Source organism: Mixophyes fleayi, chromosome 2 (assembly GCF_038048845.1).
Source record: "Mixophyes fleayi isolate aMixFle1 chromosome 2, aMixFle1.hap1, whole genome shotgun sequence".
NCBI lineage: Eukaryota > Metazoa > Chordata > Amphibia > Anura > Limnodynastidae > Mixophyes > Mixophyes fleayi.
Window position 1 is genome coordinate 195,656,205 of NC_134403.1, and position 11,351 is coordinate 195,667,555.

Here is an 11,351-nt window from a genome sequence, read left to right on the forward strand (position 1 = left end):
TTTGTACCCTTTTAGCACCCGTTACACAGTCTCCATTTGCAAATATTTGTGATACAAGATGGGTCAGTCTTAAGAGCTCAGTGAATTCAAGCGTGGTACTGTGATAGGATGCCACCTTTGCAATAAGATGGTTCGTGATACTGCATCCCTGCTGGATATTCCATGGCCAACGGTAAGTGATATTATTAGAAATTGGAAGTATTTAGGAATTACAGCAACTCAGCCACAAACTGATAGACCATGTAAAATCACAGAGCGGGGTTAACAACTGCTAAGGCGCATGGTGCGTAAAAGTCACCAACGCTCTGCTGATTCCATGGCTGTAGATTTCTGAACTTCCATTGGCATTAATGTAAGGACAAAAACTGTGTGGCGGGAGCTTAATGGAATGGGTTTCCATAGCCGAGCAGCTGGACTGTGGAGCAGTGGAAACGTGTTCTGTGGAGTGACGACTCACGATTCTCTGTTTGGCAGTCAGATGGGCTTTGGCGGAGGACAGGAGAACATTACCTGCCAGACTGCATTATGCCATCTGTGTAGTTTAATGGAGGAAGGATAATGGTATGAGACTGTTTGTCAGGGTTTGGGCTAGGCCCCTTATCTTCAGTGAAGGGCAATCTTAATGCTTCAGCATACCAAGTCATTTTGGACAATGCTATGCTTCCAACTTTGTGGCAACAGTTTTCTATTTCAAAATGACTGTGCCCTAGTGTAAGAAGCAAGGACTACAAAGGCATGGTTTGATGAGTTCGGTGTGAAAGAACTTTACTGGGCCACACAGAGCCCTGACCTCAACCTCATCAAACACCTTTGGGATGAACTGGAATGGAGACTTCGAGCCTTCTCGTCCAACATCAGTGCCTGACCTCATAAATGCTCTACAGAATCAATGGACACAAATTTCCACATAAACACTCCGGCATCTTGTGGAAAGCCTTTCAAGAAGAATGGGAGCTGTGACCACTGCAAAGGGGGGACCAACTACCTATTAAAGCATATGTATTTGAATACAATGTCAGCACAGTCCCTGTTGGTGTAATGGTCAACTGTCTGAATACTTCTGCCCAAATAGTATATATACAGAGAGAATAAAGATTCAAGGAATATAGGGGCCTTAATGCGAAAGCTATGATAACGATGGTGATAGCTTCCCTATGTAAAGGCATGGGGAAGCCATCACCAGTGAATCTTATCACCAGTGGGGGTTACCACTGGTAATAGCAGTGCTATCGCTGGCAGTAACTGAAGGAAAAGCCCTATTGCCAGCAAAAGTACCCGTTTTTTGCCCTTTGATGAATATGCTCAATAATTACGTATCTTGTTACATTTTACTTTTGCATCAAATTCAATTAACGTATATATTTTGTTTTATTAAAGTTTAAAACTTGCCTTTAGTGTCACTCAAGAATTACATCAGCATTGATAAACTGGAAACAATTCCATGTTTTCAAATAATCACTATGGTTCTTGAGTGGTGTGCTGGGTGCATAGTGTCCTTTAGAGCAATTAAAATAGTTGCATTCTGTCACTTGAACAGTTTGTGGGATTGTGTAATACAAACTACCTTGTTGAAATAAGGAAGAATGGTGAAAGTGGAACTTCAAAAGAGCAACTCTTTGTTATCATGTTTTCTGAACAATATTGTATCAAGATCTGTCTTTTTGTTCTGCAAAACATATTAATAAGCATATGTCACATTTTAGTTCATCTAATAGGATAATGGTTTGCAGTTGTCTATAGGTTAGTAGTAGTAATCTACAAAAAATGCAATCAATGTCTACAAAGAAAGAGAGAAAAAAGAAAAGTAGTACAGTAGCACAGCACAAACCTGTATGTATATACACACAATAATCCTTAGCCTGGTTATATTGAGGCAATATAAGTACTTATCAGTCAGAGCACAGTTCAAGAACAGAGTATTTAAACAGCCTTAACGGTTTTACTGCATACCTTAAAGAAATTCAGTATATAAGTGTGCCGCTGTCTAAACAGACAAACCCCACTCACAAATGTGATAAGGAAGGGCAACTAAATACTATATTTGCCAGGATTTATAGAACATGTAGAAATTTTGACTTTAATGACACTTTGGCCAGTGACCTTCACCAGAGGTCACAATATACTTGAGTCCCATCCAGTTACTTTCTCTTTTTCAAATAGTGGGGATAATAACTAGTTGGACTTGTAGACACTGCCAGTGCCCTAGCAGTAGAAATTTTACAATTCCAACTGTTCCACAAAATAATTGTTTTGTTCCACATATTGCCACAAAATTTTGAATGTTTTGCCGGTTCAATTTAGTGTCAATTCCAGCAAAAACAGAATTTGTCTGGTGCACATCTCGATTCCTGAGAAATTTAGCAACATTAGTCTAGGTGCTACAGAACATTATGCACTCTAAAAATTAACAATCACAATAATAAAAATAATAATCTCTACCTGGCATATAAGTTTAAGTTTATCATATATTTGTGGATGTGTGCACTATTGTTGTGGGTGAGTGCATTGAGGTATTCCAACTTATAGATTTCTGGTCTGTGAGTTAAAACTGCACTTCAACATTCCATGAAGATCCCTTGAATAATGTGGACACTATCTGGTCTCGTATAAAGGTAAATTACATTCCTAGTCTAGCACTGATGATCAGCAGTCACCCAAATAGACTGTGTCTGTGTTATCATGTAAGGCATCAGATAAGCAGACTGACATATCTAGGATTGGACTGACCTGAGTTATCAGTACTGGGGTTCAACTTAATTCCTGGTGACCTGAACATAACTGACCTACAGCTATTGATATTTTCACTTGTTATATTTGCTTTGAGTTGTTCAGTGTAAAGTTTAACTTTCCTCATCCTACCCTTATTGCATAATGCTTGACTGAAAAATAACCCAAAATTAAATTAACCTCTAATACAGGTACTGTGTTTTCATGAAAATATGTACATGGAAAAATTTCAATAAACAGATCCCTCTTTTTGATGTCTTGTCTGTTTTCACCTAGTGCCAGTATCTACCATTCACACGTCAGCTCTTTCTTGCTGTGAATAAGACTTTAGTACAAGCAAATTAATAAAAATAAGTTGTGTTAAAAACTGGCCTTTTCCATCTTTGTTTACTCAAAACAAGTCAAATCATTGAACACTACTGCAATTGGGTGGAAGTCCAGCATCACTAGCCATCAACTAAACTGTACTCCTGGCTGAAATATATAATTGTGGAACATTTTTATTGCTTTGACCGGCCTATATGCAGCTATACAGTTAACGCCCATGGCTGATGGCAGTGGAATGGGGTATCTATTCGTGATGGTGATATTGAGACTTTGATAGTCAATGCAAGGACAGAGATTCCCATCTTTCTTCTTTACAACTAAAAAAACGGCTCCAATGGGTGAAGAAAACTTCCCTACGAACTACCATTGCAGATTTTCTTGGACATTCTGCGCCGTAGCTTGGGTCTCTGGTAAGAATAAAGGGTAGCCACAACCTATGGGTCTTGTCTTGCTAGGTAGGAGATTGATGAGGCAGTCTCACTCCCTATGAGGGGGTAGTGTCTCAGCTTTTTCCTTACTGAAAACATCCGAGAAGGACAACTATTGTGAGGGAAGAAGAACCTTCATGTCAGAAGAACATATGAAAATGGACCGGCAGGGAAACACCTTTTGTAAACTTTTAAAGGTGACAATTTGATCCCCAGGAAAGGATATAACCAGTGTGCTAGTCCAGAAACGGGGCTTACAATTGTAACCATGGTAGCTCTAAGATTAAGGACTGATTGCCTTGGAAATTATATAAAAACAGATTTAATCCTGATGTAAAGCTCCAATTTGCTTAAGAATGGTTATGGTTGGTTCGGAAATTGTACTCTCTAACACCTTATTACCAACAATGGCGATTAAGATGATGGCACATGACAGCCTGACAGAGTCTGAGTGGGTATCCCATATTTAGAAATCAGAGAAGTGGAGATAGTTGTCTCCTGCCCAGGGCCTGATTAGCCAACGGGCTGACCAGGCTGCAGCCTGGGGCACCGGGTCTGGGGGGGCGCAGCACTGGTTAAGTAAAAAAAAAATGTTCCCCTCATGGGGTCCACCCCTGTGTATGGAGTCCACCTATGACTCGATACACAGTCAGTGACAGGCTCAGCTGCAATAAGCAGGCGGCAGCTAACAGCTTCTGATTAACTGCCAGTGCGGGCGCGGTGCGCTGTTTAGTGTGGTCATGTGAGATGTTAACATCTCACATGACCACACTAAGCAGACAGATCGCGCCCGCACTGCTAGAAGGAAGAAGCACCGGAGCGTCGCACGGGACAGAAGAGGACCAGTCCGGCAGTCTTCAAGGTAAGTTAAAGTCAAAAGAAGGCTGTGGGGGTATCATTATTATTAATTCCCCAAGAAGGGGGGGGATAGGCTGCAGGGGCATTGTTATTATTAATTGTCCATGTGGGGGGGGGAATCATGACTCGGGGAGGGGGAATAGGCTGTGGGGCATTGTTATTGTTTATGTGGGTGGGGGGGATCGTGACTCAGGGGGAGGGGGGGAATAGGCTGTGGGGCATCATTATTATTAATTGTCTATGTGGGGGGGGAATCATGACTCAGGGGTGGGGGGGATAGGCTGCAGGGGCATCAAAATTATTAATTGGCTAAGAGGGGGGGTTAATAAGCTGACTGTCAGGGGTTGGTAGATGCCAGTATATGCCTATAAATAATTTTCATATATATTATTGCCAATATGTGCCTGTACAAGGGGGGTTGTTTTATTTTATTTTGTCATAATGGAGTGTTTTGTTTGAATCATTCAGGGTTAGTTAACATTTTGCATTATAATAAAATTTTTGCACATTTTTAATACAGGACCCCAAGGTTTCAGAAGCCAACTGACAACAACGCTTCAAGAACAAGCAAGAGAGAACATCAGGTTGTCTATGCTGCAAGATCAGGTAAGAGAGAACCGCAAAATTTGTCTATCTTTGAATGTGTAATTTTACTGTACTGACATTTTAATGTGTTTGCAGAGATTCATTAAGGAAAGGAAAGTAATAGTTTATTATTTTGCACATAAGTTAAATACTGGCTGTTTTTTCATGTAGCACACAAATACTTGCTAGCTTTATAGTTACACACCTAACTATAAACCTGTCCCCACATTTTAATTTACATCCCCCTCCAATGCAATATGGTTTTGCTCACGTGCAAAGTTACAATTTTTTTTGGATCTCCTTTCCTTAATGATTCAGGGCCTGTGTGTTTTTATGTATTAATTAACATCTTACAATTTTGTACATATGTGTGTATATATATATATATATATATATATATATATATATATATACACACACACACACATATACGCATATACACACACAGCGGTGAAGTGGGCTGATAGGCTGTGGTATTCCATACCTACACGTCTACTGCCATAATTGTAAAACTGTTCTAAGTTTCCATTTTGAACACTGTGTATCAATATAGAAATATAGGTATTGGTTGGGGTGGGGGGGGGGGGGTAAGCAATCGGTGTGTTACCCTGGGGTGGCTGGAACCCTTAATCAGGCCCTGCTCCAGCCCCAAAATCAATGAAATCTGGCACTTTAACTTCCTGCCGAGAGATGATGAGAGACACGAGAGTATAAGATCTTTGGGAAATATCTAGTGAGGGAAATTGACAAATATAAGCTAGAATAGCCTCCCCAGTACTACCCAGATCTACTTCTTCCTGGCTTCTTGGGACAGTAAGCAGCTAAGAGACCCAGGGCCGCACAATGGAGACAAATTCTTATACTCCTATGGGATTAATTTGGAACAACCCAATTGCATGGACTCTTCAGTGGAAGACACCGGTGACTGGAAACTAATGATTTGGTGATGTGACCAGTTCCTCTTTTGAGACCTTTAGCTGTCTACTCATTCTTATAAGATATTGTACAGTCACTTCATTATTACACTTCAAGTCGTCTTGTGGACTTACGATCAAATGAGGTTGTCGTCCGAACAGTATCCCAAAGGGGGACAGATTAAGAGGAGGTCTAGGAGTGGTCCGAATGCTATGGAGGACCAATGGCAAAGTCTCAGGCCATGCCAACCCAGTTTCAGCCATTACCTTACCAAGCTTGTTCTTTACAGTACCATTTACTCTCTCCACCTTACCACTGGCTTGTGGTCGGTAAGGGGTGTGAAGTCTGCTACCGATTCCCATGAGTTTACACATATTTTGGAAGATATCACCAGTAAAGTGGGTACCCCTATCACTTTCAATGATTCTAGGGATACCGAACCTACATACAAAATCTTGTACAATTTTCTTGGCAGTGAACACAGCAGTATTAGTGGCTGCCGGATATGCTTCTACCCAACCAGAAAACACATCAATACACACTAACACATACTTTAGATTCCTGCACGGTGGTAATTGGATATAGTCAATTTGTATTACCTGAAAAGGTCCGTCTGTAGGAGGGATGTGGGATGGCTCAGTTGGAATAGTTTTCCCAACATTTTTCCTCAAACAAGTAAGACATGACATTGCTTTCTTACCAGCCTGAGAGGAAAATCCCGGAGCACACCAGTTTGCACATACCTTCTTTACCCAGGTGAGTCAGACCGTGTGCTGCTTCAGCCAGGCTTGGATAGTATGTTCGGGGAGCTACAGGATTGCCTTGTCCATCCCTCCAGAGTCCTGAGGACTCTTGTCCACATCCCTTCGCCTTTCAGACCGCCTTTTCCTGCAGGGAACACAAATCTTGCATTTCAATTAATTTCTGCATGTCTAATGTCTGAAAAACCATCATAGTCTCGGTCGATACCGTCATAGGTTGCCCTGCTGCCCATTTAGCAGCTTCGTCTGCCCTGTTGTTGCCCAATGACACTGGGTCTTCTTCAAAGGTATGGGCTTTGCACTTTATGACGGCTACTGTTCTGGGTAACTGTATCGCTGTCAGAAGTCCTTTTATGTGTTGTGAGTGTGCCACTGGCGTACCTGCTGCTGTCGTAAAGTTTCTTAGACGCCAAAGGGCCCCAAAATCGTGCACTACCCTGAAGGCGTACCTAGAGTCAGTATATATATTAGCTGATTTACCCTCTGCCAACTCACACGCTCTCCTTAATGCTACTAGTTCCGCCACCTGGACTGAGTGAGGTGGACCAAGGGGTTCAGCTTCTACCACAGCCTGATCGTCTACAACAGCGTAACCAGTACATAGCGCTCCCGTCTGTATAAAACGTAAAATCTACATTTTCTAAGGGGGTGTCACGTATGTCGGGCCTTGCAGTAAAGGTCTGATTCAGGTGTTCCATACAGTCATGTGTGTCAGTATTCTTGCCTAACTCATCATCAACCAGGGTCTTCTCACCTCCCACCCTTTGTGTCTCTAGAGACACATATGGAAGGTATGTAGCTGGATTTAAGGTGCTACATCGTTTGATGGTGATGTTTGAGGGTGCCATTAGGGCTAGTTCCCACTTTGTGAATCTAGCTGAAGAAACATGTCTGGTTTGGGCTGAGTTTAACAGAGCTGATACAGCATGGGGTGTATAGACAGTTGAATTATGTCCTAATACTACGTCCTCGCTCTTACTTACCAGAAGAGCAGTTGCTGCTACACTTCTGAGACATGTTGGGAGTGATCTTGCCACATTGTCCAATTGTGCACTGTAGTATGCTACCGGTCTGCTAGCGTCACCATGTTTCTGTGTGAGGACACCTGCTGCACAACCATCAGCTTCCGTACAGTATAGCTCAAACGGCTTTTCATAATCAGGTATTCCCAATGCAGGTGCTCTAGTCAGACTATCTTTGAGATTAAAGAACGCTTGCTCTGACTCTTCTGTGTGTACGACACGTTCTGGTTTTGAGGAAGAGACTAGCTCCTGCAATGGTAATGCCAGAATAGAAAAACCTGGGATCCAGGATCTACAGTATCCACACATCCCCAGGAAAGTAAGAATCTGCCTCTGGCTCTGCGGCAGAGTCATGTGTTGTATGGCCTCAATCCTGTCGGTTGTCAAGTGTCTTAGCCCCTTGATGAGGCAGTGTCCTAAGTATTTAACCTTAGTCTGACATGGCTGTAATTTATCCTTTGCCACCTTGTGCCCTGTTTGTGAGAGATGGAGCAACAACAATTTAGTATCATGTAAACATGACATAAAAGAATCAGAGCACAGCAACAAATCGTCCACATATTGAATTAGAAAAGACCCATTGTGGGGTTGAAAGGATTGCAAACAATCATGTAAGGCTTGGGAGAAAATACTGGGGCTGTCAATGAACCCCTGGGGCAGTCTGGTCCATGTGTATTGCACTCCCCGGTAGGAGAATGCAAAAAGGTATTGGCAGTCAGGGTGAAGTGGGACTGAGAAGAAAGCAGAACATAGATCAATGACAGTGAAGTGACTAGCTGACGGTGGAATCTGCATGAGGATGACAGCTGGATTCGGCACTACGGGGAATTGGCTCTCAACAACTTTATTAATTCCCCTTAAGTCCTGGACTAATCTATAGCCCCTCCCCCCACTCTTCTTCATAGGGAAAATGGGACTATTTGCTGTACTGGCTGTACGAATTAAAATCCCTTGTTGTAACAGCCTCTCAATAACAGGATATACCCCTAGTTCCACCTCTGGTTTTAATGGATACTGTGGGATTTTTGGAGCTATCCTACCACTTTTTAGATTGACCATGACAGGGGCTACGTTTGCCATCAGTCCAGTGTCCTGTCCATCTCTGGTCCCTAGTGAACCTGGTATTTCCAGCAACATCCCCTTTACTTGAGATGGACTTTGTTCTATAACAGGAGAGTGTAACATTAACCTTTGAGGGGTGTCCAATATATCCTGTACCTTATGTGCGACCTTCTCCGGTATATCTAAGAACACACCATCAGAAGTACAGTATATGACACATCCTATTTTACATAACAAGTCTCTTCCCAGCAAGTTAGTAGGAGCCGCCGCAGCCAAGAGAAACGAATGCTTGGTATGCAGGGGCCCGATAGTAACTTCAGCAGGTTTAGTTAGTGGATAATGCAATTACCCCCATGGCTGGAATAGTTTAACTGGTCACCTGTAGATTGAAAGGAGAGGTTATTACAGATCGGGCTGCCCCTGTATCTACAAGAAAGGTTTGTTTCCTACCAGCTATGTCAACTATCATTGTTGGTTCTTCTATCCGACTCTCAGTTAACCTCACTGGCTGTAGACTACAGGTATGACCTGACCCCTAGCGCTGACTATCGCTTTCCCGCACAGCATTTGCTGTTATAATATGTGCGGGTAGATGTGAGTCTTCTAGTCTATGTGAGTTCTTCCGTTGAGGATATCTATGTGTCCCACCTCTAAGGTTGTATCTGTCCTTTTTACAATCCCTCCTAAAGTGTCCTTCTTCATTACAATTGAAACATCTGATCACTCCATGTTTCTTATTATGTGGGTTGTATGCTGGTGGTCGTGTATGCATCCCCTCTAGAGCCTGTATACTCACCGTCATTAACCTATCACTTTTCTCCTCCTTTCTAAAAAGGTTTTTGTCATGCTCCACAGCAGACTCCCTAAGAGAATCTACTGTGATGCCTCTCCAATTAGGTAATGTGGTTTGTACTCTGGTTTTTAAATTTTCCCTAAGACCATCCATTAGTACTCCTACAGCTACTTCCCTGTGATGTGGGTCCTCACCTATGTTTGATATCCCAGTGAACCGTGTTATCGCTGCTATAGCTCTAATGAAGTAATCTGCTGCTGTCTCACTATCTTTCTGCTTGATGGTGAAAATTTTACTCCAATTCGTTACTACTGGAAAATAGATGGCTAAATGTTTAACAATTTGTTCTATATTCTCTTGATTAATCTCATCAGTCAAGGTGTCATCTTTCTCCAACAAACAATCTTTGATGAATTTTTGTATGTCAGTATGGGGAGGAAGACACGCCCTCAACACTACACGCCAATCCTTATCGGTTGGTTCGTGTGCATTTCCTAAGTCTTTAACAAACTTCTGACATTTAGCCAACTCTTTTCTAGGATCTGGGAATTCAGTCATAATGGAACGTAACTCTGATCTAGTCCAAGGACAATGCATTGTAACATTTCTTAAAGGAACTACACCGTCCTTATCCGGTTTCCCATTGGGAACTGATATTGTGCGGACTGGGTACGCACCCACTGGTTCACTGGCTCCAGAAGTCACTACCGGATCTGCTGTTTCAAGATTTAGAACGCTATCACTCCTAGTGATCACACTACTCTCACCTATCTCAGCCATTGCGCCTTTCCCATACTTACGCTGAACCTCTAGCATATTAACAGCATGAGCAATGGCCGAAATCACAGTGGGTTCATCTTCAGGTACACTTGTTTTAAACTGGCTTAAAACAGGATACAACTTAGCAATTTCTCTTTTTTCAGTTTTAATAACGGCTGTACTTACCCCTCCCGCCACATAAGGTGGCGGGGGCGCGCTTGCGCTGAGTTTGCCATGCTTCTCAACGGCTACTTCCACCCTGCGCGCGCTTTTCGCCACGCATACTTCCGCTGTGCATTCGCTGCTCTGCCACGTGTTACCTTCCATTTACCACAATTTTAAACAATCATTATGTCTATTTCTCTTTTTCGTTGACTTAATCAACCATACTTTATCTTTTACAGTATTTAGTACCTCTGCATTAAAACTCCCTATTGTTGGGAAAGGCCTATCACAATCTTTGGTCATCTTGACCCACGTGTCGCAATACGCAGTTGCGTATGCACCATATTTCTTACACATGAGAAATCTCGCTGAACCAATAGCCCTTCCTTAGGCAGTACACTGGCCATCTCTAGCGTATGCTTAGCACCCATGTTGAACAACACCAATCTATGCAGACCACACTTCCAAAAACACTTTCAACCTTTTGCTACAAACACTCTACCGCTAGAGATCTCTTACTGGCCGTGGACGTATTTGCTCAAGCCGCGTCCACTCGCTTCCTTTCGTACTAAACAAGGACCCCTAACACAGACAATATCACTGTGGGACCCAAGGGCTATCAGCTCCTCGATACCCTGACTAAACCACAAAAAATCTGCTGAGTTTATTATAACTGGGAGAACAAAGTCGATACAATCAACCAGCCTTTCCAATATAATTCCTCCTAGCTGCTTCACCAATTCGCACTCACAGTTGTCGTGCGGTTAGATCGCACCGCCTACTAATACTAGTTATTAGCAAACCTTGCGATCTATTGGTAGTGCTTTTGCGAAAACCCTCTTTGTCTTCGCATTCGGTATACCTGCCCTGTATACCGTCCTTCAGTTGGGCAACCCGCCTCGTCAGACAGCAACTGAGCACAATCAACAATAAAACAGTGTATCTACGT